Source organism: Monodon monoceros, unplaced genomic scaffold (genome assembly GCF_005190385.1).
Source record: "Monodon monoceros isolate NGI ecotype Baffin Bay Population unplaced genomic scaffold, NGI_Narwhal_1 Super_Scaffold_11, whole genome shotgun sequence".
In the NCBI taxonomy this organism is placed as follows: Eukaryota; Metazoa; Chordata; class Mammalia; order Artiodactyla; family Monodontidae; genus Monodon; species Monodon monoceros.
In genome coordinates, this window is record NW_021703767.1 from 92,860,572 (window position 1) to 92,888,010 (window position 27,439).

Here is a 27,439-nt window from a genome sequence, read left to right on the forward strand (position 1 = left end):
TGAAACCTGATTCCTTGTTTAAATGCTTAAGCAACTGTCTTCTCCTGATTTTGTTTTTATAATGTGAGATAAATAAATCCTTATTTGCTTAATCCACGGTTAGCCAGATTTTCTGTTGCCTCATAGCCAAACGTATTTCTAAATAATACATTTATCATTCACTTATGGCCTGCTTTATATTTAGACATGGAGCTAAGCATTCTGAATGAAACGATAAATTAGGCATGGCTTCTGACCTCTGGGAACTTACTCTCCAGGGAGGGAGCCAATCATCAGCAAGTGTGAAAGGTGGGGGACTCCTAGCATGAATAACATGTTGTGGGAGCTCAGAGTAAGGACAGCAGGGTGACAGAGAAAAGACCACTCTAAGGAAACAAAATGTTTTCCCATCCTACAGTTGGGGTATATGTGCTGGGAAGTAATCCATAAAGAAAGACTAGTATAAGAAAAGCACAGAAGCCTAAAATGTCAAGTAGTATTGGGGAAAATGGTAAGGAGGAGTCAGGTGAATGGAATGCAGAGTAAATTGGGGAGGAGTTCCAGGTGGAAGGTGCTTTAATCTAAAAAGGAAGGTTGGGGAGTAAATTGTGAAAAGACTTGAATGCCCTCAGAGGTCTAAATATTACCATCCAAGCTATAAGGAGCCATTGGCCATGGCTGATAGAAGATCTGCAAGACCAGACTGTGTTTTAGAAAAAAATAAATAAATGTTTGGTGAACTGGACTTGGGTGATTCCATTTACAAATAATTAAATATAACTGAGGAATCACATCTTTCTCTTTACAATCTAATAAGATAGAAACAGACACCAAACTTCACTTCAAAATACTTGAAAATGTAGCAGAAGTGTACTGCTGAACTGTTGCAGTTTCCAATGTTATTGTTAGTTCCAATTGTGTTTTGCTTACAGAAACTACAAATTAGTATTTGTTTGATAATTCATAAAATAATTCCTTTGTGTAAAAATTTTAAAAAAGAATTCTAGAAATAAAAAATTACTATGCTTTGCTTTAAAAAAAAAATGTTAGAAGTGGTTTGTTTCAGCATACGGAATCCCAGAGAGGTATTTTTCAACTATGCCTACTATATCAGTATTGCCCCTCAAAAAGTTGTCAATAACATTGGAGCTTAGATTCATTTATATCTGTATTCTCTAGTTATAGCTACTTAATTATCCTATAAAAATTGTATCTAACTAATTTGAAGAAATTTGAAGGAAGATATAGACCCTGCCACTGGATAACCATGTGGAAATAATAAGAATAGAATAAAATATGAGAATTTCAGGGTTGGAAGAGACTTTCTAAAGTCAGGGAAGTCAGCCAACCATGCAAAGAGTGATCAAACCTTCAAACACTCTGCCTGCAGCAAATGAAGTTCTCAGCCTACCTTCTGTAAGTATATATTCCACCTTCAATTTCTAAACAATTCAGACATTTATATTTGAAAATATGTTATACCTAAATATAAAAGGAAAATTTCACACAATGAACCGCCACTAAGGGAATAAAAGACTGACAGAAAGTACTTTGGCGTGGGAGGAGGGAGACTATGGAAAGGAGAGTTGCTTAAGAGGGCTTTTCTGAAGCCCACACTGCAGGAAGTCTGGTACAGTCGGTTGAAAGACTGACTCCCTCAATTTTTGCTTACATTAATAGGATTGGAAAGAGTAACTGCAGAATAGCAGGCTTACAGAAAACAGTTACTTCTTTTAATCAAACCATGTAATCAGAAGGCCTGAGTAATAATTAACTTCCACTTGCTCTGTGAATCACTCCGCAGAGCAGGTAGACTTGAGATTCATTCTCTGCCAAGGGCACGGTAAACGTAATGTTTTTGTACTTAACACTTAATATTTTAAGTACGTGCACGGCCCTTGCTTCTGAGCTCATTTCAGAAAGCTGGTGTTCTGCTAGGTTACAATGGCTGAATGAAATGCCGAGACATTTTATACGTTTCTTGCTCAAACACATGCACCCACACCTTTCCTTAGTGATATTTTTATACCTATGGTCTTATTTATAATTAAGCACAATTAATTTTTGAGAAATACATAACTGTAATTTTCATGTAGAGCATGATCATTTATTTAAGCGAAAATAGTCTACTGTAGTTTCAGTATAAAAAAAAGAAAAATGAGTATATTGAGTACCTATAAAAAGGCAGAGTAATAGATACAGGGTTAGTTCTCTGATTCCATGTTTTCTAAGTCCTACATGTATCACTATGGTCCTGGAAATGAAAAAAAGAAAGAATACCTTTGTGGACGCCAACTGCTCGTGATTCAGAATAATCACAAATATTAAACACAGAATTTTCCTCATCTTTATAACCCTCTAACAACCTCTTCTGGAATAAATCATTCCCAATTGAAAAATCTCAACCTAAATAATTTTAAATTCACTGCAGGCGGCTTCTCATCTCTACTCCCAAAGCATTGTGCTGGCCGGTCGGGAGCCAAGGGAGAAGGTCGGCAATGTTTGGACTACCTTCTCTGCCCAGGGGACTTGACTGCCCCATAATGCATAATCTATTAGCTGCTCATCGCGGGGATCTACCGAGAGTGACATCTTGACTCAAACCAGGCAGATTTGAAAACCACTTCGCAGGAAATGTTGTGCGGAAGCGCAACTTTCTTATCCCCCTCAAACTCCGAGGCGGAACCGGTCCCGGAACGAGCCGGAGGGCCTGGGGAGAGCGAGCCCGAGGCTGGAGGCAGCTCCTCCGCACTCCGCCCCGGCCTCAAGCAAGGGTTTTCTAGTGGAGGCGGCATTGTTCCTCCAGCAGCTCAGCCTTCGTGTTTCGCCAGGAAACCCTCCCCGCTCTCTCGTAATCTTTTCCCTATTGCTTTGGTACCTCTCTGCCGATTTCTCGGCTCCTGGGTTCTGTGGTCCCTGGACACCGCTCTAAGGTGAAAGGCTGCAGCGACTGGGGCGCCGCTCTAAGGCGTCGGAGGCGACTGCACTCTTCCGCCCGAGCTCGGGCGGCGTGCGCGCCTCACTCTCGCTTCCTCCCTTCTCTCCGGGGCTCTCCGGCTCCGACGGGCTCTCCCGGCCTCTTAGCCCGACTCCGGCTCGCCTCCCCCGCGGTCTCTCCTCACACCCGCGTCGCGCGCGCCGCGCGCTCCGCGTCGGCCGCCGGGTCGTCGGCGCGCTGACACGACGCCCCCCCGGCCCGCAGACCCGGACTCCGGCTGGAAGGGTCAGGGCGCCGCGGGAGGCGGGAGGGAGGGGCGAGGCGAGCTGGGGCAGGTGGAGAGCGCGGGGGGCGGCGCGAGGGGGTGGGGTGAGAGGGAGCCCAAGAAAAGAGAAGAGGCATCTGCTCTGAAAGCGCCAAGGAAGAGAGGACGGAGGGGGCAGGAGCGGAGAAGAGCCGAGAACACCCACCAGGAGGGGTGGGCAAAACGGGAAATTTACAAAGTGCCGGGGCGAGAGCTGGTGAGCGGAGGAGGAAGGAGGCTGAAAGGAAAAAAGGAAAAATAAGGGCAAGTTCCCACCTCTCCCCAAAAGGTCGAGTCTGAAAACGCTTCCCAAGTACAGAGAGAGTTAAACAGGGACTGATCTTGTTGTAAAGGGTGGGTTTAAAAAGGCATTAAGTGTCGTGTAGTTTTTCCTATACTAGACTAAGCTCCATCCCCTTCAACTCTGGTAAATGACCCTCCAAGTAAATGAACTGGCAGTACGCAGAAACGGAAGCTGAATTTCCTCCACTGTGGAGTCCTCCTGAGGTATTGGCTCTTCTTTAAATGAAAATGACCATTTGGGAGGCTCCATGACCCCCAGTGCTAAAGAAACCACCCAGTTCATGAAAGTTCGTTATTTTTATTGCCTTTATTTTCGTCAGAGGATAGAGGTACGCACCAAGGTAGGGGTTGGCACCAAGAAATGTTTAAAACAGCTATCGAGGTAGCATTCTTTTTCAAAACGACAAAATGGGCTTCCTAAAACAGCTAAAAGGGGATTGGGAAACTCAGTCACTCAGCTGGGGGGGGGGGGAGGGAGGGAGAGAAAGAGAGGGAAAGAGAGAGAGGGAAGAGAGGGGAAAGAAGCATTTAAACTCTAACAGAAGTCTACACCTCCAGCAACCCTCTCCCCCCGCCCCCGCCCCAACCCAACGTAACTGAGAAAGGGTTAAGCTTACGGAGGAGAGAGCGGGGCAGGGTGGGTGGAAGGTGGGGAAGAAGAGGGAGAGGCAGAGAGTAGGAAGTTCTCGGCAATCCCCGGGATAAAGAAAAACACCGGAGCTCGGCGGACGCAGGAAGCTCCCTTACCTTTCTCTCTAAGCCCCGTTTGCACCTGATCTGCAACCATAAATATTTCGTGATGCTTAGTGTGCAGCCAAACGATGGCCAAATGTTAATTCTTCACTCTCCCTCCCCTCTTTAAAATACAGGCTCAAAAGAATGTTAATACTGTTCTCGTTATCCATCGGCTCCAAAACATTCCGCTTTGTCAGGAAGAGAGACGAAAACCAAGCGCTAGGGCACGCGTATATGTATTTATATATTAAGCGGTCGGTATATAAACATATATACGTTTTCTGCATATAAATCCAAAAAGAAAGCACCACAGATGCCTCTGAAAGAGGGAGGGGACGGGGAAAAGAAAAACTTGGCAGGCCAAATGTATCCAAAGATTTCGTCCCAGGAGCCACCTGCTTCAATATGAAGAATTCCCGAAAAGATTTAGAGGGAGAAGGAAAAAAAATAAAAATAAAATACCCAGAACACACACTTGAAACTGGAAGACGCCTAAGACGCGTGGAAATGGAGAGGATGAGAAGAGCTCCCGAGGGTACAGATCCGTCAGCTAAGTGAGCAATCGCCTCCGAAAATCACAGGAGGGGAGGTGGCTGCAGATGCGTCCCCTGCTCCGGTCCCCGCCGCCGCCGCCGCCGCTGCTACCTGTAGACACGCGCACACACACGCGCGCACACACACAGCACAACCTCCTCTCCCTCTCCCCCCTCTCTCGTGGCGTTGCCGGGTGCAGGAGTCTGAATCAAGCTAGACCCATCCTCCCGACCCCGTCCAGCCCCCTCAGAGCCACGATTCCCACCCCTGCCACCGTCTCTTCGCCCGGTTTGTGGCACAGCATTCCCCGCACCCCCGCCCCGCAAGTCCCCTCCCCGGGGCCGGAGCCACGATCTCAGTGGGGGTGGGCTTCGGGGCCGCGGGTCCCGCGGTGGCAGACTTGAGGCTGGCGGTGGTCCCTCCCTTTACAAGTTCCGCCCTCCTCCCTCCCTCCTCCCGCAGCGCCCGCAGCGTCCGCGGCGACAGGAGGGGTTAAAGGCCCCGGGCGTCACGTGTGACGTTCACTCGGAGGAGCGTGTGAGTGAAGCCGCACGGCCGCCGAGCCGCGAGGCCTCGGACGCAACGGGTTTCTCGGTTCTCGGAGTCCTTGTGCTTCCCTCCCAGGCGTTTTCGTCTTGGTGTATGAGTGAGGAGTTAGAGGCAACAACCTTCTACCGTGTTTCTTCAGTTTCTGTTTTTGTTTTTTTCCCTCCCCACCCCACCCCCTTGGTAGATCCCTTGCCACCAAACTCGCCCCTGTTTTCTGTTTGCACCAGCTAGAGGCAGAGTAAGCTCCGAATTGACGTGTCGGTTGTAGTCTCCTATGTGGGAGTAGTGTAAATGGAAAGCCACTGCCTTTGGCCTCTTCCCGAGGGCTGCGCCCACATCTTCTGCCGCTGGATAGGTGATTTTTAAAAATTCATCGTAGCTAATCAGTGTTGGCTTTTGTGACGGGTGTGACTCACTATACCACATTGTTTACACCTACCCACCTCCTACCAGCTTCTCTGTGTGAATTTTAAATGCAAGTGAGTTGGGGGACAGGGGCCTACCAACAGAACCACTGAATTAATTGATTGCAACGTGTAATAATAATAATAATAAAATTCACCAGTAGGAAATCCCTAGGAGAAGTCCGTCACACTTGGTCTTGAAAAGTGTTTTTTCTTGTTTAAGAGCTTGCTTCGTATTTCTCATTTGCATGTATCCTTTAATCTGTAAAATTCAGGTCAAAGAAAGAAACTTTAAAATAACCAGCACTTAGAATGCAATTGCTCTGAAGTATTACTCATTAATTTACTAATAATAATAAATAAGAAACCTAAGGTTCCAGAATATGTGATCTGATTTTTAAAAACGATCTGAAATATGACATAACATTCCATTTCCTTAAAAGGAATTCAGTACCACATTCTCCCGACATAGTTTTAGAATTCAGTGTATCTTGTCATTTTTTCCTTCTTTTTAGAAGTAACCTTTAGGTGATGTGTTGACAAATACTGTAGTACATTTTGATATTGCTCCCAGGAAAGTGAAATTTCATTCAACTAAAGCATGTATCTGATTCTTGGTGACAGATCTACCCTGCCCAGTTTGTCTAAATCCTAAATCCTGTGAAAGGTCTCTGGAATCTGGAGAGTTCTCTGTAAATTTCCTAGAAAAGATGAGATATAAGTATTCCAATGTCAATGAAAGTACCTGATTGAATCTTTTCATCTTTCATGGGACTACACAATTAAGGTAGCCTAATAGGGGGTATCATTATGATAACTGCAGAACCAAACTTTTAAAAAAGAAATAGGGATTATTTGATAAATTGTCCATTGTAATTTACAGAATGTAAAGTTTTGTATACTCTCGTTTCCCAAGGCTGTGGGTACCATATTCTAAATGCATCTGCTGAGGTTAATATCAGAACCCTAAAGGTAATGACTGAACATTTTTCATTTTTAATATTTGGCATTTATAGTATAGATTAATTCTAAATAGGTTCTACTGTGTTTTTTCATTATTCTTTTCACAGCTACACTTTATCAGCTGGGCACTATTATCTCATTTTTATGAGTTAGTCTTACGAAGCCCAAGAATTTTAACACAATAGAATTGTCACACAAATAGCATTTATCATAATCTGTAAATACAGGCAAATGAACCAAATTCTCCCGCCTATTCTTCTCCACTTTCCCAAACAAACCCCCTGAGGGAGATAAATCCATACCATACCATTGAATCCCACAAGCAATTAAAAAGCAAGAAATTTTGCTTTTTATTTATTTTTTTCTTCTTTTGTTGGTATGCAGTTAAGAGCTGGGACTCTGGAATCAGATTGCCTGGTTTGAATCCTGGATCTACACTTAATATGTTATTGCCTGGTGCATGTTCCTAATCTCTCCGAACCTCAAATTCTACCTCTGCAAAATGCAGATAATAATAGTACCTACTTTGCAGGAATGTTGTGAGGAGTATCTAAAATAATGCATGTAAAGCACCTGACATATGAGTAAGTAATTTTTCAGGGTTCACTCTATTTTTAGTATCTATGGGATGTGTTTCCTCTACTGCTTCAAACATCAATATATGTAGTGATATTTGGGCTTAGTGTTAAAAACTGATCATGAAATTTGGTTGCATACATGCTATCTATAACATGAAAATCATTAGTGATTTGTGAATCCCTAGGCCCTCCCTGCCTTCTCTTTTCCTTATGGTGTGTATCTGTCTTCTATTAGCTAATTTTAGTGTAAGGGAGCATATTAAATGTGGATGAGACAGAAAAGAAAACATTAAACACATGAATAGATGATGAAGGCAGCAATAAAATGTAAGAAATTGGATTCAATTTACATTGCAGATCATGTAGTCTTCCAGGCTGTGACATTAACCGTGCTGGACTTTATGGCCTTTTACCATGTTACATACTGTTTAGAATGAATACTGGAACTCTCTGTAAAGTCAATTACAAATAAAAACTGTGAAATTTGCCCAAACATATGGGCTTATCATAGATTTGGAAGGAAATCTTAAGATAACACAAATGTAGCGTATTAGCATTTTCTGAAAATATTGGTTCAAAAGTTTTTTTCCCCAGTAATTATATATATAAAGAAAATTTAATGGCATGTTCTCCTAAAGTAAAGAAAAAGCAAGAGTACTATTCATTCTTTGGAAAAGCCCAGACTCACAGCAGGAGGTTAGCACATTTTTTTTTCTTTTTCAAGGGGCTTCAGAAGAGAAAGTATTAATAAAATGTTATGCTTAGATAAAATTTTACTACAACCTTTCTCATAAATCATATGTATTTTACTTAAAATGGGCTAAATATAAATAATATACTGAGAACGAGTTTATGGGGGCTATGAGAGTTCACATTTCAGCTGTGAAAGAAATAAAACATGAAGCCTCATAATCTGTCAAGTGGCATTGCAAGGTAGACCACCTGCCTAGCTTCCTGGGCAGACTATTATAACCTGGACAAAAGATATAGATGTTATTAATAGAGAAAAGACAGATACTGACTTTTAGAATTACCAGCATAGTCTGATAGAGTTTAGTATCCATTTGGCCACAATCCACCTGGTCTCCAAGTCTAGCGTACCCACAAACCCCCTCTCCATCCCATATAGTCTGTATAGCATGGCCAAATTCATCTTTTTACCTAGCCCTTACCAAATCAAGCCATTCATGAAAATGCTTAATGAACCTGTATCTCCTATCATGTGAAATACAAAGTCCTTATTCTAAAATCCAAATCTAGCATACTCTCAATCCCACACACCTTTATTCAGCTTCTCCCATTACCTCTCTTCCTAATCTCTACATTTCTCCTGAAAGATAATATTTGCTGGGAAAGGACAATTCTAATGATTTATTCTCGTGGTGATTTCAAATCACCATCCCTACCTTCTAAACACTTCCAAAAATACTACCTCAAAGATCCCCTCAATCAGAAATTATTTTCCCTTATTTACTCTGAATGTAACTAATGTGCACCTTTCATAATGCAGTTGCACAGTCTCTCTTGTGTTACCATTATTTCTGGATCTTTTGTCTCTGTTAGCTTGTTTACAGGATACTAAACAATCTCTCACCCTGAGACTTTTCCATTTACTATTCCCTCTTCCCAGGTCTCTCCTCTTCCTAATGGCTCTATGACTCTCTCCCTCATTTATATGAGGTCTTTGCTCAGGTGTCACTTTCAAAAGATGTCTTCACTGACTTAACTATCTAAAATAGCATTTTCCTCCTCCCTTATTCTCTGTCTTTTTAACTTCTTATATTTGCTTCAGAATGCTTATTATAACCTGATTATACTTATTTGTTTCCCCTTACCAGAAGGTAACTGCCACAAAATCAGGAATTTAGCCTGTTTTGTTTACTGCTGTATGACAAGCACCTAGAAGTATGCCTGACTTGTTGTGGTCTGTAATGGTTGAACAAACGAATGAATGAATGATTGCAGTCAATTTGATTCACTAATAGTAATTCTGGGGGCATGATTACAGACCATCACGATTTCATCCAACAGTTGAACATAAAGGCATAGAAATTTGCTCAGGTATCCTTGAAAGTTATATTTTTAAAATATATGTCTTACTTAAAATACATTAAAGCCATAATTACATAGGTCCCCACTTTTTGAGATAATGTTTAGAATGGACATTATTAGCCCCAAATGTATTCATAAAGCAGAGATACCCTACTTCCAAAGATACTCTGTTCCTTTAAGAGCCAATGGTACTTTATTACATATGACTTAGATTTCACATTTGCTCATTTCCCAGAGTTTTACTATTGAAATAGAGTATCTAGGTAATGTTCTTTTACTTATGTTCTAAAATACCTTTGTTGTTTTTACTTAAAAACTACAAATTTATATGGGACTTCCCTGGTGGTCCAGTGGTTAGGACTCCGTGCTTCCACAGCAGGGGGCACGGGTTCTGTCCCTGGCTGGAGAACTAAGCTCCTGCATGCCTGCGGCCAAAAAAAAATGCCAAAAAAACCCTTGAAATTTATAGAAGCAGTTATAAAACCCTAAAATCACATTAATAATACACTGTGTAGTTAGTTCTTAAATAAGTCAAGATTATTTTGTATTATTCAGTAACTGAGTTCTCACCAATCTTTTGACTGCCTGTCTGTACCTATTATTTCATTATGGAAGGATAAGAAGAAATATGAGATGTGGTCCCTTCCCACTTGTATTGTACAGTACCTCTGAGTCTGAGGTAGGATAATACCTAGACAATATGATGCCTTCATGCACAATACAAAAAGACTTTCCAGGGAAAGGCATTCCAAGCACAGGAGCAACATATTTAAAGGCATGAGCTCACAAGAGTGCAAAATGTGTTACTAAAGGCAAGCAGTTCAGTTTAGCTGGAGCATAGGAGGCATGTAGAGGAGTAGCAAAAACTGAGGTTTTGTGTAAGCGGGGTCAGATAATGAGAGGACCTGCATGTCTGACAATGAAGTTTGGACTTAACCCTTAGGCAAGGACAGTGGAGGGCTTTCAGCAAAGTAGTGTGATCATGTTTACCTTTTAGAAAAGTCTGTCTGTAGCAGCATGGGGAACGGATTTGGAAGAAATGGTAAAACCAAGGGTAAGGCAGCCAGTTATGAAATTATTGAAATGAAGTGAAAAGAGGTGGGGGTGTCTGCATTACGTAGTAACAACTGCAACAGTAATAACAACAACAACAAAAAAGGAATTAAGAGCAGTATGTTAATTCAAGAAAAACTTGGAAACATGAGAAAAAGTTTAAAAGACTTTTGGTTTTAAAGCAGGAGCAACTAGATGAATGGTACTGTCAATCATATCTTTACAAAGTAGGAATTTTTAGTATACCTATTTCACAGATGGAGAAACTAGATCCGAGGCATAAAAGTTTAAATTTGAAACTATATCCTCTGATTTTAAGTTCAGTTAACTTACCACCATCACACACTATCCTCCTGAACAGAAAAGAAATGAACAGGTATGAGATTATGGCTTTCAAATAAAAATTGGTCAACTTTGTATCTAATATGAGTACAGGAAAAAACTACTTCAGCTGGAGATCACTGGCAAATGTGTAAAGTTTAGATATTCTGCATTGTTTATTAAAAGAAGTTAGTATGTTTGCTGTCAAGAATTGTCCAAAACTTCAACAAACATACAGGAGAGAGAGAGAATGAGAGAGATACAGAAAGAAAAAAAAAAGAAAAAGGGAGGAAGGAGGAGAGGAAGTAAAAAAGGGAGAAGGGGGGGAAGGGGAAGAAGGAAGGAAAGAAGGGAGGGAGGGAGGAAGGAGGAGAGAGAAAGATTGAGAGAGAAGCAACACAAGCTGCAGCTAGAAAAATGTCAACTGAGGATTGAGTTTCTAGTGTGTCTTATAGTATCAATTTGACTTAAATACGTGGAGGAAAGGACAAAGAGTTAATGGCCTGAATAAATTCATTTTCTAGATCGACACAAGTATTTTTAAGCAATATGAAGAACTGGCTTCAGGTAATGGCTGTGTAGGATCTTATTAGACTAACCTTCCTGAAGATAACTATAAACTCATGGATGTAACACAAAAACAGCAGTTACATAAAGGCAGTTTATAATAAACAGAAGCAGGCAGATTCTTGTAGGGAATCCACACACAGAGAAGGAGAGATCTGCAGAATGAGTTCTCACTTTTGCAGTTGTTAGCCTGGAGCCAGGAGCAGTCAGTGTGGCAGGAAAACCAGTGATTCCTTGGTTTGGGGAATCAGAAGACTGAGTCCAGGGGAAACTGGTAAAGAGGGGGAATCTGAGGGAAAAGAATATAGACATAAAGGGTATGCTCAAATTCTGTCTGCCTACATCTTTGGTTGACTCCTGAACCACACACTTGTGCAGTAGGTCCATAACAGTTCAGTTAAAGAAAATAGATCTGAATTAGTTTTGGAACCATTGCCCAGTTTGCAGCTGGAATCTAACCAAGATAATTTCCTGCTAAAATAAAAGAAGTAATACTCTTTGGAGGAAAAACAATAGAATTCAGAGTCTCCACAACTTAACATTCATAATGTTCAAGATAGAATCCAAAATTACCTGATGTATAAAAATTCAGGAAAATATAATGGTTGCCAAGAAAAAAGAAAACAGTTGACACCAACCTCTAGATTATCTATATGTTGGAATGAGCCAACTGGGATTTTTAAACAGCCAGTATAACAATCCTCAATGAAATAAAAGAATATAAGCTTGCAATACATAAAAAATACAAAATATTTAAACAGAGAAATATAAATAATAAAAAGAACTAAAGGACATTCTAGAATTGACAAGTACTATATTTGAAATTAAAAATTCACTGGATAAGCATAAAAGTGAAATGATGGTGATGACTGAGGAAAGAGACAGAGAATTCTTGTCTAGTAGAGTCAGGAATCTATTATCCAATGTAAAGAACAGAGAAAATAAAAAGAAAATAAACATAATATAATGCAGTTCCAGAAGGAGAAGAAAAATAAGGGGGCCAAAAATATTTAAAGACTAAATAATAGCTGAAACTTTCATACGCTGCTGGTGGTATGCAAAATGCCACATCTACTTTGGAAAGTAGTTTACTGCCTTCTTATGACAATAAACATATACATGCCAGGTTCTGTATTAGGACCCAGCAATTCTACTTATAAGTATTTACCACAGGAAATGAACATATATGTCTACACAAAGATTTGTATGCAAATTTTCATAGTAACAGTTTTTCATAATGGCCCCAATCTGGAAACATGTCATTAAATGTTCATTAACTGGTAAATGGATTAACAAATGGTATTACATCCATACTTTGGGGTACTACTCAGAAACAACAAAAAGAACACAAATCTCAAAAACATTATGCTAAGTGAAAGAAATCCAACACAAAACAGCATTTGCTTCATGATTCCATTGACATGAAATTCTAGAAAATGCAAAACTATAGTAATAGAATGAAGATCAGGGGTTGTCTACCACCAGGGTTGCGTAGTCAATCAATGGCAAAGGGTCACGAGGGAACTTTTAAGACCAGTGGAAATGTTCTGTATCTTAATCATAGTCATGGTTCTAAGCCTGTATACAATTGCCAATATTCATCAAACTCTGTACTTAAAATGAATGAAATTTATTTTATGTAAATTATACCCTAATAGAGCTAAATAAAAATAAAGAAATGGTATGTAGTTGAAAAGCTAATGTGAAATCTTTTGGAAGGTTTTGCAGTTGAAGCGAAGGAACCTAGTGCAGTTAGCAGTAGGGAAAAAAATGCAAGTTCTTATTTATGAAAAAAAAATCCATGCTTTAGAAAGATTAACAGCAAAATACATGATATGCTAAAAGAGAAAGCAATATGGGCTAGAAATCTGTCCACGTGATCAGGTCAAACCTTACATAGCAGTTGGAATGGAAAGGAAATGATGCATATGAAACATTTCAAAGGAAGAAACTAGTTATTAGGAATATGGTTCATTAATAAAAGAAAAAATTAAAAATACTGCACATAAATGTAAAACTAAGACATGAAAGCATTCACTCAAAATACTTCATCAGTGTTTACCTATTGGGAGACAGTGAGAATTTACAGTTTTTACTTTTTATGCCATATAGCTACTCCACATTGAACATTTACTCCGTGTCAGTTGCTCCCCATTTATTATCTTTCTTAATCCTCACAATTAAACTATGAGGTAGGTTTACTAACCCCATTTTACAGATGAGGGAACTAAAGTCCCATGTTAAAATAAATCGTTCAAGATCACACAGCTACAACACCATAAAACTGGATTCAAACTAAAATCTGGCACAAATCCCATTCTTTTGGGCCCTAGTCTATATTGAAAGAATAAATTATTAATGTCATCACACACTATAATGAAATCAAGGAAACTACAAACTGAGAAAGAACCATTGAATCTAGCAACAATTTTGTGGAAGACGTTTGAGTAGAAGAAACTAGGGGAAGACCACTGGAGTTAAGAAAACTAATTAGAGAATGAATAAATAAAAAGCTGATATAACTTTGATTACCTGATACTTTTCTTAATCTCTTCAATGGTCTTCCATCTTTAGAGTAAAAGCACAAACTACCTTTCAACAGCATCCACTCCTCTTATCATGTAACTGACAGAAACTCAAGTCCAATTAAGTAAAATAAGCAAACTCCTGAAAAGCAAAAACACAATTTATTGGGTTATGTAACTGAGAAGTCCAGGATGCATTGAGCTCTCACATGACTGTATTCAGAGACTTAACTGAGGTCATTAAGTTTTTCTCTTTCCCTTTTTTTCATTCCTTGGCTTGCCTCAGCTTTATTAGCAGGCAGACTCTCTTCATATCTGGGGCTGAATGCCTGTCAGCAACTCCCGATAAGCCCTTTCAGCTAAGCATCCCTAGGGAAAATTACCTTGTTAACTCTAAAAAAGAAATCACATGAAGGACTTTAAATAATTTGCTTGAATCACACCCTTTTTTCTGCGACAAGAGATTAAATTAATTTGCTGTACCAAGCCCACTGACACATGGTATACCCCTACGCCAGGTAAGGTGCCCCACCAAGACTTACACATACAGTGGAGGCTGATGTAGGAAAGGCCCGGGGATGGTTACCAGAAGAAGAGAGGTGAAAAAGCTTTCTGGGCAGACTTCAGCTACAGCCATGATAATAGTTATCACATGCTGCTCTCAATTTTTCTCCCATTAGCTCCTTTCCAGTTCCTTCTATCTAGCAGAAGTGGATTAGATGTTGTGAAACCACATTTCACACTTTCCCATCTCTGAGTCTTTGTTCAATTTGTTTATGCTACTTTGAGTTCCTTCTCTAAACCTGTCTGATGAAATATAAACTTTAGAAACTAATGCATGGCATATTTCAGGTGCTGAATGAATGTGCATTTAAGGGAATTGTCTAAGTAATTCATTAGACATTCAGGAGACAAGATTATGCCCTCAAAGAGCGTTTAATTAGTAGGTTAGAGAAAACACACATACAAATAACCAAAATATGAAACAAAACAGTGCAAGTGAATTAAAAAGAGTAATGGGAATTCAGAGAAGAAAGGATCAAGGACATTTTAGGGCAGGGGAAAATGGACTTCAGAAAAGGCTTTGTTAAGAAGGAAGTGTTTGATTTGGCTTTTAAAAGTGATTGAAATTCAGTGCATATTTTTTTTGAATGAATAGATGAACAAATGAATGAACTGATATTGATGAAAAAACAGATAAAGCATATAAAATTTAGATCTTCCATAAAGAAAGAAAGATTAGGTTTTTAAGTCTAAAAAGTAGTGGAGTCAAGAAAAGATGTTTTCTTTTTTTTTTTAAGTTAGAGAACTGAGTCTATTTGAAGAACTGAGTCTATTTGAAGAGAAATACAAAATGGGATATATTAAATTCATTAAGAAAAATTAGATGTAAGATTTAGGTCCAGGAAAGATGAGAATGAGATTCAGAAAATAAATGGAGCATTAAAGCCAATCTTCTAAGGAAAAAAATCTTAAATAGATTTAGGAAAAAAAGAAATACAAAGTGCTATAGGAAAATGCCTTTCTTTAAATAATTGGCTTAAATTTAAAATAGCAAAGATTAGAGTGGATTTCTCTGTTTATAATGGATCACTGTGTTTTGTTTTAAATATGCTCAGTTATAATTTATGGACTACATTAAAGCAACAAAATACTTCCTCATAAATATCGAGTGCTTATTTCTTAATAATCTACTTCAGCAGAAAGTATAAAAGTGTTCTTCCAGTCATTTATATATAAATAGAGGTGTTAAGTGTCCCTTACAGTATTAGGAAATCAATATAAGTATTTAATGCAAAGGAAACAAGAGATGATTTAAGTATCTTAGGATTCAAGTTGGAGATAATTGCCCTCTCACATTTCTTTCTCATTTTCTCCGTTTTAGAGAAATAAAAGTACTATATTTGATACCTAAAATAATAATTATAATTTTAAAATTCATGAACAAGATTGCAAGCCTAAAGTAGCAGTTGCATATTTATTCTAGGGCTCTCACAATGGAAAATGTATTAGAAGAACTTGATATTTGTTACGTAATTATGAAGAGGAACATTTTAGGCTTTACCTTAAACCCATATTCTTATACGCTTTCTGTGTATTTATGTGGCAGTCAGAACTATAACTAAAACATTTTGGTCACTGGAAAGTGGCAGATGTTTGTTCCTACAGGTACTGGGAAGTAATGAAGCCTCCCATCCTATTAGAAGGATTCTCCGCCAATAGAAAATTTCTCTTGTAAAAATCACATGTGGAGGGAGGAACCAGGCAAAATGTGACTCTAAAGTTGTTAGATGTGATGAGTAATGTGCACTGAAAGGTCATTTCATCATTTTTGCAGAGGCTGGAGGGATCTCCTTCCTCCTTCAATCTGTTAAGAATTTCGTACATGGCCTTCTCTATCTCTATATGTTTGTAACAAAATGCAGTGTATCGAAGGGCAGGGAATGTGGAAACAATGCGCTTCCATTAATTATGTTAAGTGTTTACTTCTCAGCTCATCTTCTACTAAACATCTTCAAGCACCTTGCCTTGTTGCCAGATTCAATGATATGCATCCTTGCACTCTCTGGGTCTTACTTACTTCACTGTTTTCTCCTTTTTTTCCTTCCTTCCTTTCCATGACTCCCTTCACTTTATCTTTTCGAACCCAATACTCTCAAGACCAAACCAGTAGAGTTCAGCTCAAATATTCCCTCTTCCATGAAACCTCCTCCCTTTTCCCCCAAGGTGGAAGTAGAACTTTTTCTTCTGAACTTGTCTGGCACTTTATCTGTAGTACCCTTGTTGCAGGCATCAACAATTTGCCTCACTGAATTTTTATGCATTTCTCACTTACCCTATTTGAAAAATGGTTTATAAAGTTTTTTGTTCTTTTTTCAAATACTTATAAAGTTTTTTGTTCTTTTTTCAAATACTTGTTAGAGTGCCTGTCACATGGGTTATCTTGCACATATAAATACTTCAAAAACACTCGTGAATATATAAATGAGTGAAAAATAGATATGTTAGCAAGAAGAACATTTAAGAGGCTATTCCAATCATTCAGTGGTGTTCTTGCCCTTCATACCAATATGATGTTGATATACCCTAGGCTGCTAGCAGTGGAAATGGAGTAAGCAGAAAATTATGAAAGCTATTCAGGAGATAGAATTAGTAGGGCATGGCAAAGAAAGTGAGGGAGAGGGAGCATTCAAGATTATTTCCAGATTTCCTGCTTGAGGAAATGAGCGGCTGATTGTACCATTTACAAAGATAGAGCATTCTGAAGAAATAGCAGCTTGAGGGAGGAAAATAATTCATTTTATCTGTACATGTTGAATCTTAAGTGCTTGTGAGACCCAAGTGATAAAAACCAACTAGGCAATTGATTATGGATCTGGAGTGAGAGTAGTGTGGATATATATATGGGAATTGTCGGTACATGTGTGGTCATTGAAGCTGTATGAGTGACTGGGATAGATTATTAGGGACAGTTTGTCAACAGGGAATAGAAAGGTCCTAGAATCAAAGGAACAACAGAATTTTAGGGTTTAGGTAAAAAAGGAATTTGGGGAGACTGAGTAAAAAGTATCCAACACTAGTGAGAAGGATCAGAATGAGAACTTGAAGGTGTCCAGCAGGGACATGGGTGGCCTCGGTGAAAACAGTTCCTGAAGAGCACTCAGAGTGGAAGCCAGACGGAGGTGTGTTTTAATAGGGAGAGGAGAGGCAATGAAAACCGCAGTTATGGAAAATTCACTCAAGAGTTTGACTGTAAAGAGAAAGATTGAGATTTGTAGCTGAAGAGAGAAATTGGGTCAGAGGAGGTGTTTTTGATTTGTTTTTTTTTTTTTAGTTTTTATTAATGGAGAGATTAACTTTGAAATATTGATGGAAAGAAGTTAGTAGAGAAGGTCAAATTAATGATAACAGAGAAAAGGAACATTGATAAGGTTCCTGAGAATGTAAAAGGGCCTGCATACTCAAGCTAAGAGAAAAGATACTGCCCTTCTAACAAGGAGATAAGTGCAGATATAAGTTTACTGGTAGAATTGCTGGGAAGTTGAGGAGATTCTGCCTGATAGTTTCTATTTGTTTGGTGACATAAGATCCAAGGACATCTATAAATTGTGTGTGTAAGTGTGTAATCTGAAGGGGTACTGAAGGTTTGAAATGACCAAATAATCAATATTTAAAACAGCAAATATGTATACACATATGTAGGTGTGTGTGTATATCTGTATATGACCAGAGCCACGTTCTGTGACATCAGGAATAAGGACTGACAAAAGTGGTGACCCCTACCCAGGTCTGCTCCTATGGGCAGGGTAAGAGGCAGCTGTGCAACTTGGACATGGGCCAGGCTACCCGCTGGCTTGGAGGCGAGATATGCAATGTTGCTGTATGTGCAGCAAGAGCTCCATGTTACAAAAATAAGATCTTGTTCCAGACCTGGGACCCAGGGATAGAGAGACCACTAAAATTTCTATAGACAGGTGACGGGCACACAGAGAGAGAAATCAACTACTCAGAAAAGTTTGCAAATTAGTATTCCAAAGCACAAGTGAAAAACTATTGCTGAGAAAATCAATTCACAAAAATTAAAATCCAAGAGACAAATTCACTGCCAGTGAATTGAAAATAACAGAGCCATCTAAAAATCTCTTTACATAAATATATTTAATATTGTCAAAGAGACAGAGTAAGAAATGACACTCATAAAAAATAAAAACTAAGAATCAAAAACATATAGATATAATTCAAGAACAGAGAAATATAAAAAAAAAATAGTAGTCCTGGAAGAAAGTTATAATTACTAAAAATAACTAAAAAATAAAAAACTCCAGACTGGATAAATTCAGTGATCGTATTGAGGTCCTTACCCAAAACATAACAGGAAAAGAGCAAGGTAGTAAATATTAAGAGAAGTTACAGAGCCTGGTGCTTATGTTTAGGATGTAGAAATGTGGAAAGAGTATTGCTCCTACACTAAGAATAACAACAACAAAAAAGCCTGATAAACTGCAAAATCATAACTTCTCTTGAACGTACCAGAGAGCTAAGTTTGCAGGGCAACTAAGTAGCCTGAAATCCAAGAGCAGAGACAAGGACATGAGCACACTTCACCTGTGGTCTCCAGTGAGGAGAGAAAGCGATGGATGCCAGGTGCACACAAGCAGGTAAGAAAAACTCAGTTAAAATGTTCACAAATTGCTAAAGGCAATTTTTAGATAATAGAACTCCTGGGAGCCACAGACATAAGGGGAATCCACACCCATTTACAGTCTCTTCTCTAAGGGCTTCCAGTGGGTGCTAATGATAAAGATTACTGGCAGGATTGGTGACTGGAGAAGACTCCCATCAGTGAAGGCCTGGAGGAGGGAAAAGGTCCTTTCTGCAGGAAAAACAGAAGGCCCCACCCAGACCCTAGATCCTATGGAACAAAAGCCTTCAGTCGCTGGAGGAAGGGCAGCAAACTATCACCCCCCAGAGCACAGCTGAAGAAGGCCCATTGATTGCAGCTGGGAGAGGAAAAGAAAAAAAAAAAACAACACTCTACATTGCAGATGACGCCAGATATAAGTCTGATAGCATAGTGGCTTTTTCCCCTCTAATATCATATTTTAGGTCTTTTGCCCTTTTTTTTTTTAAAATGAAGTTACAACAATGCATAAAGCTGAATGATTTCCTGGGCAGTATAGCTTAAATTTAGCTTACAGATTTTGCCAAGTGATGTTTTCTTATTCTTCAGACAATCATGATCTTCACAGTTGATGTATAACCCCTTGGGCTTTTACCACCATTATTTTTTAAAAGTCATCAATAATTTCATTTCAATGACACCATGACCAAATACCTCTTCATCAGCCAACATACTTATCCAAGTTTACATGCTCTGTGATGAATATAAAATATTCCTCATTGTTTAAGGATTTGTTAGACTCTTTGGAGAAAAGTGTATTCTTGAGCCGTCAAAGGCCTTGATCACTCTGAACAGTATGTTGAACGACTGCTGACATGACACTAGCCACATTTTTTTCCAGACTTTCCCCAAATCTGACTTTGAGCAGAAATCCAGGCACAAGTGATTACCTCCCTAGTGCCTTCCTCCTGTTGAGAAGAGGTTTAAAATACTTGCAGTTCTCTCCTGCTGAAACTGTTATTTTAGCTTCATCATTCAAATGGGTTATGATATAAATTGCTGGATTGTTTAGGGTTTAAATGAAATAATGAGGTAAGAATTCAGGATCGAACTAATACCCTACAACCACCCATAAAGAACTGTAATGAAAGACTATTTTTATCCAAGTTCAGTGTCATCAATAGCTTGTTCAGAGTACTGAGCAAATGGGATTATATCTGGAGGTTAAAAACCTCTAGAGCTGGGGCTTCCCTGGTGGCGCAGTGGTTGAGGGTCTGCCTGCTGATGCAGGGAACGCAGGTTCGTGCCCCGGTCCGAGAGGATCCCGCATGCCGCGGGGCGGCGGGGCCCGTGGGCCCGTGGGCCCGTGGGCCCGTGAGCCGTGGCCGCTGAGCCTGCGCGTCCGGAGCCTGTGGTCGGCGGCAGGAGAGGCCCCAACAGTGAGAGGCCCGCATACCGCAAAAAAAAAACCACAAAAAAACAAAACAAAAAACCTCAATAGCCAAATATTTTCCTTCCATTGCCCAGGGAGAATTCACCATAAACAACAAATAAACAAACAAAACCAACACCCTCTAAACCCAAACCAAACCACACTAAACCAAAATAGCAGAAAAATTCAGGAACACACTATATGTATGTTGACTCTAGTAGCCTAATCTGTCTTTCCAAGATGGCAGCCTCAAAGACTATCGGTATTAACTATGTTTATTATCACTTTTATCCCTGGTCACTGGGCAAATGCGAGACCCTCTAGTGAACTACTTTGTCAATCCCGCTATCCACACACGACTCTGTGGTTCTTCTGAGTCTTTTTTATTCAAACTGATTTCTTCTCAATCCATCCTAGTGCTCTCTAGAATCCTAGTTCTGTGGTAAAAATATTTATTTACATCTTTTTCATTCAGTGTTCTTTTAAAACTCCTATACTAACCAAAACCAAGCCAAGGAATAGCTTCCCCTGAAAAATTTGTCAAGTACCACCTGTTCATATTTCATACATCCTGGTTCTGTTACGTCAGAGAGCAGAAGGAAATTGGGCAATCTCTTAGCTCACCATTGCTGCCTCTAAATATGTTACTTTCTCTCTTGAGTGCAAAATATTTCCTCATTTGACATATAGTATTTGGTACCACTTTTCTCTGCTGCTGTCACTTGTTGACCTTCTGATCACTTCCCTCTGTTTGTTGAACATTTGATAAAATGACTCATGATTTTCTTTCCATCACAACTCTTGCCATCATCACAGGAAACTTCAACTTTTGCATGAACAACCTCCAAGATTCTTAAAAATGCTTGCCATAATTGCAAGGTCTAGGACAATGATATTTTCTAACAATTACAATACGCTTATGGAATTTTGAAGCAATTATTACATACAAAGAGAGTTAATTTCCTTTTTCCTCTTTAAGTATATCCAAAAAGATTGCTTTAGTCAGCATCGTAAAACTGCTCAGCAGTTGGACTGTGCTTGTGTAGAGTGCAGCACACTTAGCAAAGAATAAGCTTTTTTAAAGTAACGATCTATATGGAAATATACAAAGAAACAAAAAGATTAGTATAGGATAATGGAACACATGGACTAAAAAACGAGCCATACCCAGCATTAAAAAAAACTGTGAGTGTATATGAATGTATATCCAAAACTACAAATAATTACACTGTGAATATGCACTCCTCTTGAAACCCTATGCCAGGGGTTGCCAAGGGAAATATTTCTGTCTCAGGCCATTTGGATTCTCTTCATCACCTAGTGCTGCCATCTGCTGACCTCTTCTGCATCCTACACCTTTCATGTCCTGTATTAGATCAGAACAGAGGTTATTAATTTTAATATGTAGCAGAAAATTCTCAAACTCCCTGCATAGAGCTGCCTTACACTCAGACTCTTTGGAGGCTTTGTCAGTGCTGTTTCTATAACCTGTAGCTACTCCCATTGCCCGCACAGTTCTGGGATTTAAGATTTGCTCTTCCTCCAAAAGCTCTGAAAAGTGCCAGCCGCAGCCACTCATTGCCTGGGAATGGCCTTTCTGCTCTGCATGCTCTCTGCTCTGCGCCTGCTGACTCTTTCTGGGCCCCTCTGAACTGTGCTGCGGCTGTAAAAGAACAGCGTATTAAACTTGCTGGCAGGATGACGGCAGTTCGGTCCATTTCTGTTCAACAAAAGCTGATTGGAGCTTCTGGGTTGAGTCGTACCTCACAAAGGCTCCCTCTCTGCCCTGAAAACATGAAATCCAGATTACTTGTTTGCAGGACCTGACATTGCTTCCAGCATCAGTTACCCAGCTTGTACAGCTTAGCTGTCTGTGCTCACTTTCTGTGAGAAATAAGGCTGTAGACAGAAATAAGTTCTGTGGGGAAAAAATGTCTTAAGAGTCATACTCTTGTAGACGATTTGGAAGAGCAAAATCTGACTTTGAGTTGGGTCTGTTTGAATCACTAAAGTAAACTTTGAAAAATCACGTGGCTTAGTCGACATGTGTTCATGAAAATATTTTACCCTTCCAGTGAGTTTGGGCCAGATCTTCACATTCGTTCACAGAAAGCCAATAACATAGAGTGTATTTCAAAATATGGTCTGGTTCCCTCTTCATCATATCATTCCTGGGTCTTACTCCAGATGCACAGATCACAAACGTTGTGGAGTGGAGCCTGGAAATCTGCATTCCAAGCTGCTAAACAGATACTCCTTATGCGTAGCGTTGAAAATCACTGTGCACACGAAGGCTGCTCTACCTTGGCTGTGCATCAGCGTCATCTGCAGAGCTTTTAAAACATACAAATGCCTGTTCTCCATCCCAGACCTACATTGACTCAGAATCTTCAGAGCTAGAGCTTTCCGAATCCTTCTGAGGGCGGGCTAGCATGAAGAACATCTGCATTAATCAGATGTATATATTTCATTGATTAATAATAACAGCTCCCATTTATTAAATGTTTGCTAAGCAAAGTCCACATTAATGTATCATTTCATCCTCCCAACAACCCTGTGAGATTGGTAGTATTATTAAGCATTCGTTATTGTTGTCATTTTTCAACAGATAGCTTAGAAACCCTAAAGAAGCCACACACTGAGGAAGTTGTAAGGCTGGGACAAGAACCAGTCTGTCTGACTCTAAGCGCTGGTCTGTCCTTCCTCCCTGTCACACATGGCCTGTGCCTCCCTGCCATTAGTTTTTTATAGCTACCATTTTAAAAGTGTGTCCAGATTTTTTGTTTTACTTGTTCTGCTTTTCTCCTTTTCGGTTTCAAAATTAGCACCATCTTCTGATGTTTCTGCTCTTTATTTTTTCTTTGTAATTGTTGATCTAACATTAATTCTCTGAGACAGCTAACTAAAATGTTGCATGTGCACAGAGCATTTTATGAGGGAAGGAAGCTTCCTATAATGTCTCACGGCGTTGTGTGTTACCAGAGAGATAGAGTCTTCACCCACAACAGGATTCCTTCCTTGATTATTACTCCTAGTCCAATGCATTGGGCACGGTGCTCCACGTGTGTGCTACCTTAACAAGCTTTCTTTAACTGTGTCTTTCCTGTGGTCCCATGTTATGGTAATCATATATATAGTTGGACTGTTCTACCAGACTATAAGCTTCTCAAGGAAGGAGGTGGCATCTCTTATTTCCATATGCCCAAGGCTGGCAGACTGAAGACCTTCAAGACAAAGCCTTGAGAAGCAAATGGCTCTGTATGTGCACCAACTACACCACACCTCCACCTTGAATATGTGCACACGTGACTTAGCTTTGCAGAACCTGACTCCTTTGTAACAGAGGGACAATAATCTGTTGTCCTATCTGTTAGGCTTGCTGGGAAGTAATGTACACAGAGCATGTGGTGCTGTTACAAGCACAAAGGAATGACTATTATTGTAATTATGGTAAATGGTAGAATGGTCATTCATTCATTTATTCACTGAGTGCCCACCACATTTGTCAAATACTGTACTAGATTCTAGAACATATAGGAGCTCATAGGACTTATGGGACATTGATATAAGAAAAACTGTACAACTTTAAAACAAAATATATGTATGGAAAGGGAGAAAGAGGAGAAAAGGTGATCTGAAATCTTGAAGTAAGACAGAGAAAGACATATCATATGATACTGCTATATGCAGAATCTAAAAAAAATGATACAAATGAACTTAATTACAAAACAGTAACAGACTCACAGACTTAGAGAATAAACTTATGGTTACCAGTGGGGGAAGGTTGGGGCAGGGGAAGAATAGACTGGGAGGTTGGGATTGACATGTACAAGCTGCTATATTTAAAATAGATAACAAACAATGACCTACTGTATAACATAGGAAGCTCTGCTCAATACCCTGTAATAACCTAAATGGGAAAAGAGCTTGAAAAAAACAGATCCATGTATATGTATAACTGAATCACTTTGCTGTACACCTGAAACTAACACAAAATTGTTAATCAACTATACTCCAACATAAAATAAACATTTAAAAAAAAAAGAAAAAACAATGACAGTAGGTAACATCATTGAGGCAGGGCAGAGGAAAAGAGAATGCTGCTCAGAGAGTCACAGAAACCTTTCTGAAAAAGCCAGACTTGTTCCTTCTTTTTTTCTTGGTGAATTAGGCAGCAACATCAAGTTGCAGGTAGATCAGAGGGAAGAGGTATTCAGAGAACTGAAATAATTGTTGCAAGGAATGAAAAGTGATCTGACTATAAGACATAATAGAATTCCCAGGCACTACTGAGGAATCAGTTCATGATGAATGTGAATTCAGAGTGAGAAATAGTCTTAATTGCATGGTTTCTTCAAAGAGGATTCAAGCAATTAGAAAAGGAGAAGCTGATTAGTTGGGTTCATTCAGGTTTGCATATTGGCTGGTAGGTGGCAAATGGCTTCAGGGTATTGACAAAAGGGTGATTAAGATTATGAGCCCAAAAAAAAAAGATTATGAGCCCTGCACTCTACTCTGGATGCAGATGGAATTGGCAACAAAAGTTGACTAACAGGAAGAATGTGAAGAGAACCATTGTCTGAAAATCCTAATGATGCTAGAAAGCTTGTAGTAGATGCAGATGAGCAGATAATTCGAATTGAAGAAGTTGTCATCTGAGTGTGAGATGTTTGAATTACTGATGTCACAAATGGAGCAATTTGGGAAAATAACAAATCAAGCTTGTGACCATGGAAGTTGTGTGGCTGAGGTGGAGAGATGGAGAATATCCCTGAGGATATGGAGGTCATGGAGACCAGAGTATTGAAGTCTTTGTCTAGACTTGCACAGTGAACCTTCAGTGACCACAGTCACTAAATCATGAAGCAGAGTGATCAGAAGGTTAACAACAATGCAGGGGAGAGAAGGTGAGACTGCATAGAAGCAGGGAGTTTGCCAGTACAGAGAAGGAACAATGGAATGAAAGCAACTAATGGGAGCAAAGAAGACACCAACACCATCTGAGGTTAGCAGCTTATGAAAGTAGAAACATCTTCCAAGTGAGAGTTCTGCAGAGTGTGTGTTCTCCTCAGGGGATAGCCAATTTTCAGTTAGGAAAAGAAAGTTGAGGGCTTCCCTGGTGGCGCAGTGGTTGAGAGTCCGCCTGCCGATGCAGGGGACATGGGTTCGTGCCCCGGTCCGGGAAGATCCCACATGCCGCGGAGCGGCTGGGACCGTGAGCCATGGCCGCTGAGCCTGCGCGTCTGGAGCCTGTGCTCCGCAATGGGAGAGGCCACAGCAGTGAGAGGCCCGCGTACCGCCAAAAAAAAAAAAAAAAGTACCACAAAAAAAAAGAAAGTTGAGAGAATATTCTTAAAAGCTTCAAAATATAAAGGAACATTTTGATCATGAAATCCTAGGGGCTCAGGAAAAGGAGGAAATGAAAGAAAAATGAAGTCCGAGTAGAAGTACACACCTTTGTGTAGCTTTCTGTATGAAGAAAAGTAGATGAAACATATTCAATACTTAGACTAGACAAAAACAGCAAACTTGGGAACAGTGATTTCATTCTATTAGTGTCTTGTACAATTAAGGATACTTCAACCTAACCAAATTCAACAGTAACCCCAACCAAAGGCCTAAAACGTTGGGGCTTAGGTCCAGGCATTTCCTTTTCACATTGTCTTCCCTTTACTTATTCAACAAAGATTTATTCCAATCTAGATGATTAGAATGTGTTGGTGAACTAACTAGGCAAAGCACTCTGCTCTTATGGTGCTTATGTTCAAGAGGGGTAAGACACACAAAAAAAGTGATAAGTAGCTTTACATAACAAATGAGAGCATAGCTTAGCAGGTTAGAAATTGATGAGTGCAATGGAAATGATAAATGTAGAGCATATAAGTGGCAGTCACACATGACAAGAAGGAGTTCAAATGATGTAGGGTGGTCAGGTTAGGACTCAATGAGACAGTGATATTTGAACAAAGCTTGAAGAAGACGTGGAATTAGCCATGTGGATACCTGAGGAGAAGAGCATTCCAGGCAGATGGAATAGCCAGTGAAAAGACATTAAGGCAGGAGTGTGCCTGGTTATGTTTCAGGAATAGGCAGAAGCCAGAGTGGTTAGAGCAGAGTGAGAGAGAGGTCAGAAGATCAGCGCTTCTCAAACTTTAAAGTGCATATAAGTCATCTGGAGATCTTATCAAAATGCAGAATCAGATTCAGGAAGTCAGATATGAGGCCTGAGATTCTGCATTTCCAACAAGCTCCCAGGTGATGAAGGTGTCACGGGCCCATGGTTCATGCTTGAGTAGCGAGGATTTAGATGACTCTTAGTTTGGAAGAGTGAGAAAGTAATTAAATTATGGGAGTCTAACATTATTATGACATGGTATGAAGGACTCACTTGAGGTTGTAGTCATGAATTTAACCCTTTGTGGCTATGTGTTCACTTCAACCACACTCAGCTGCACAGAGACAGACATGGAGTTGGCAAAGAGTCAGATTTAACCAGGGTTGTCGTTTTGCGATGATAAGGGGAGAGAATCCGATGGAGTTAAGCAAGTATACCAGGAAGTAGTATAATGATTGACCATGGGATTTAATATGGGTAATGACATGGCCTGGGGTCACTGGTGGAAAGTCAGACAGGTCTTGTGGGCCCTTCACAGCTAACAGGGCAGTGGTCTTAAGCCGTAGTTACTGAACATGTGATCTCATCCTTCGCTGGGTTAATGGTACCTGCGATAGATAGGTGATTTCAATACTTCAATGGAGAGAGAACATTTTCAAGGCAACTCGCACTGAAGTGTCAGTGATGTCAGGAGTTTGCAGTGTTGATGCATGGATGCTGTTAATACACACAGCGACACACAAACAAACACACAGTAATATGCTATACTGTTAGGAAATAATGAAAATTTGAGATTTAGGAATACATCATCATGTTGCCTTTTGATTGTAGCTCTGCTCACCACTGTTTGAGTATCTGCCAACATCACACTTCATTCATGTATAATCACCACTGTGGCTGCAGGTAAACCCATCACTGACTCTTTACAACTCATTTACCCACCATTGCAAAAACTCCCTGCTGAC

At 39.8% G+C, this 27,439-nt stretch overlaps 1 protein-coding gene across 1 annotated transcript in view; it reads right to left on the minus strand.

The window, feature by feature from the left end:
- NLGN1 (neuroligin 1) overlaps positions 1–2,972 on the minus strand; it is an 887,115-nt gene extending 884,143 nt beyond the window's left edge. Inside the window, exon 1 of the mRNA XM_029214425.1 lies at positions 2,858–2,972. The gene's annotated coding sequence lies outside the window, so the exon portion shown is untranslated. The remainder of the gene's footprint in view (positions 1–2,857) is intronic.
- Positions 2,973–27,439: the final 24,467 nt, after the last annotated feature.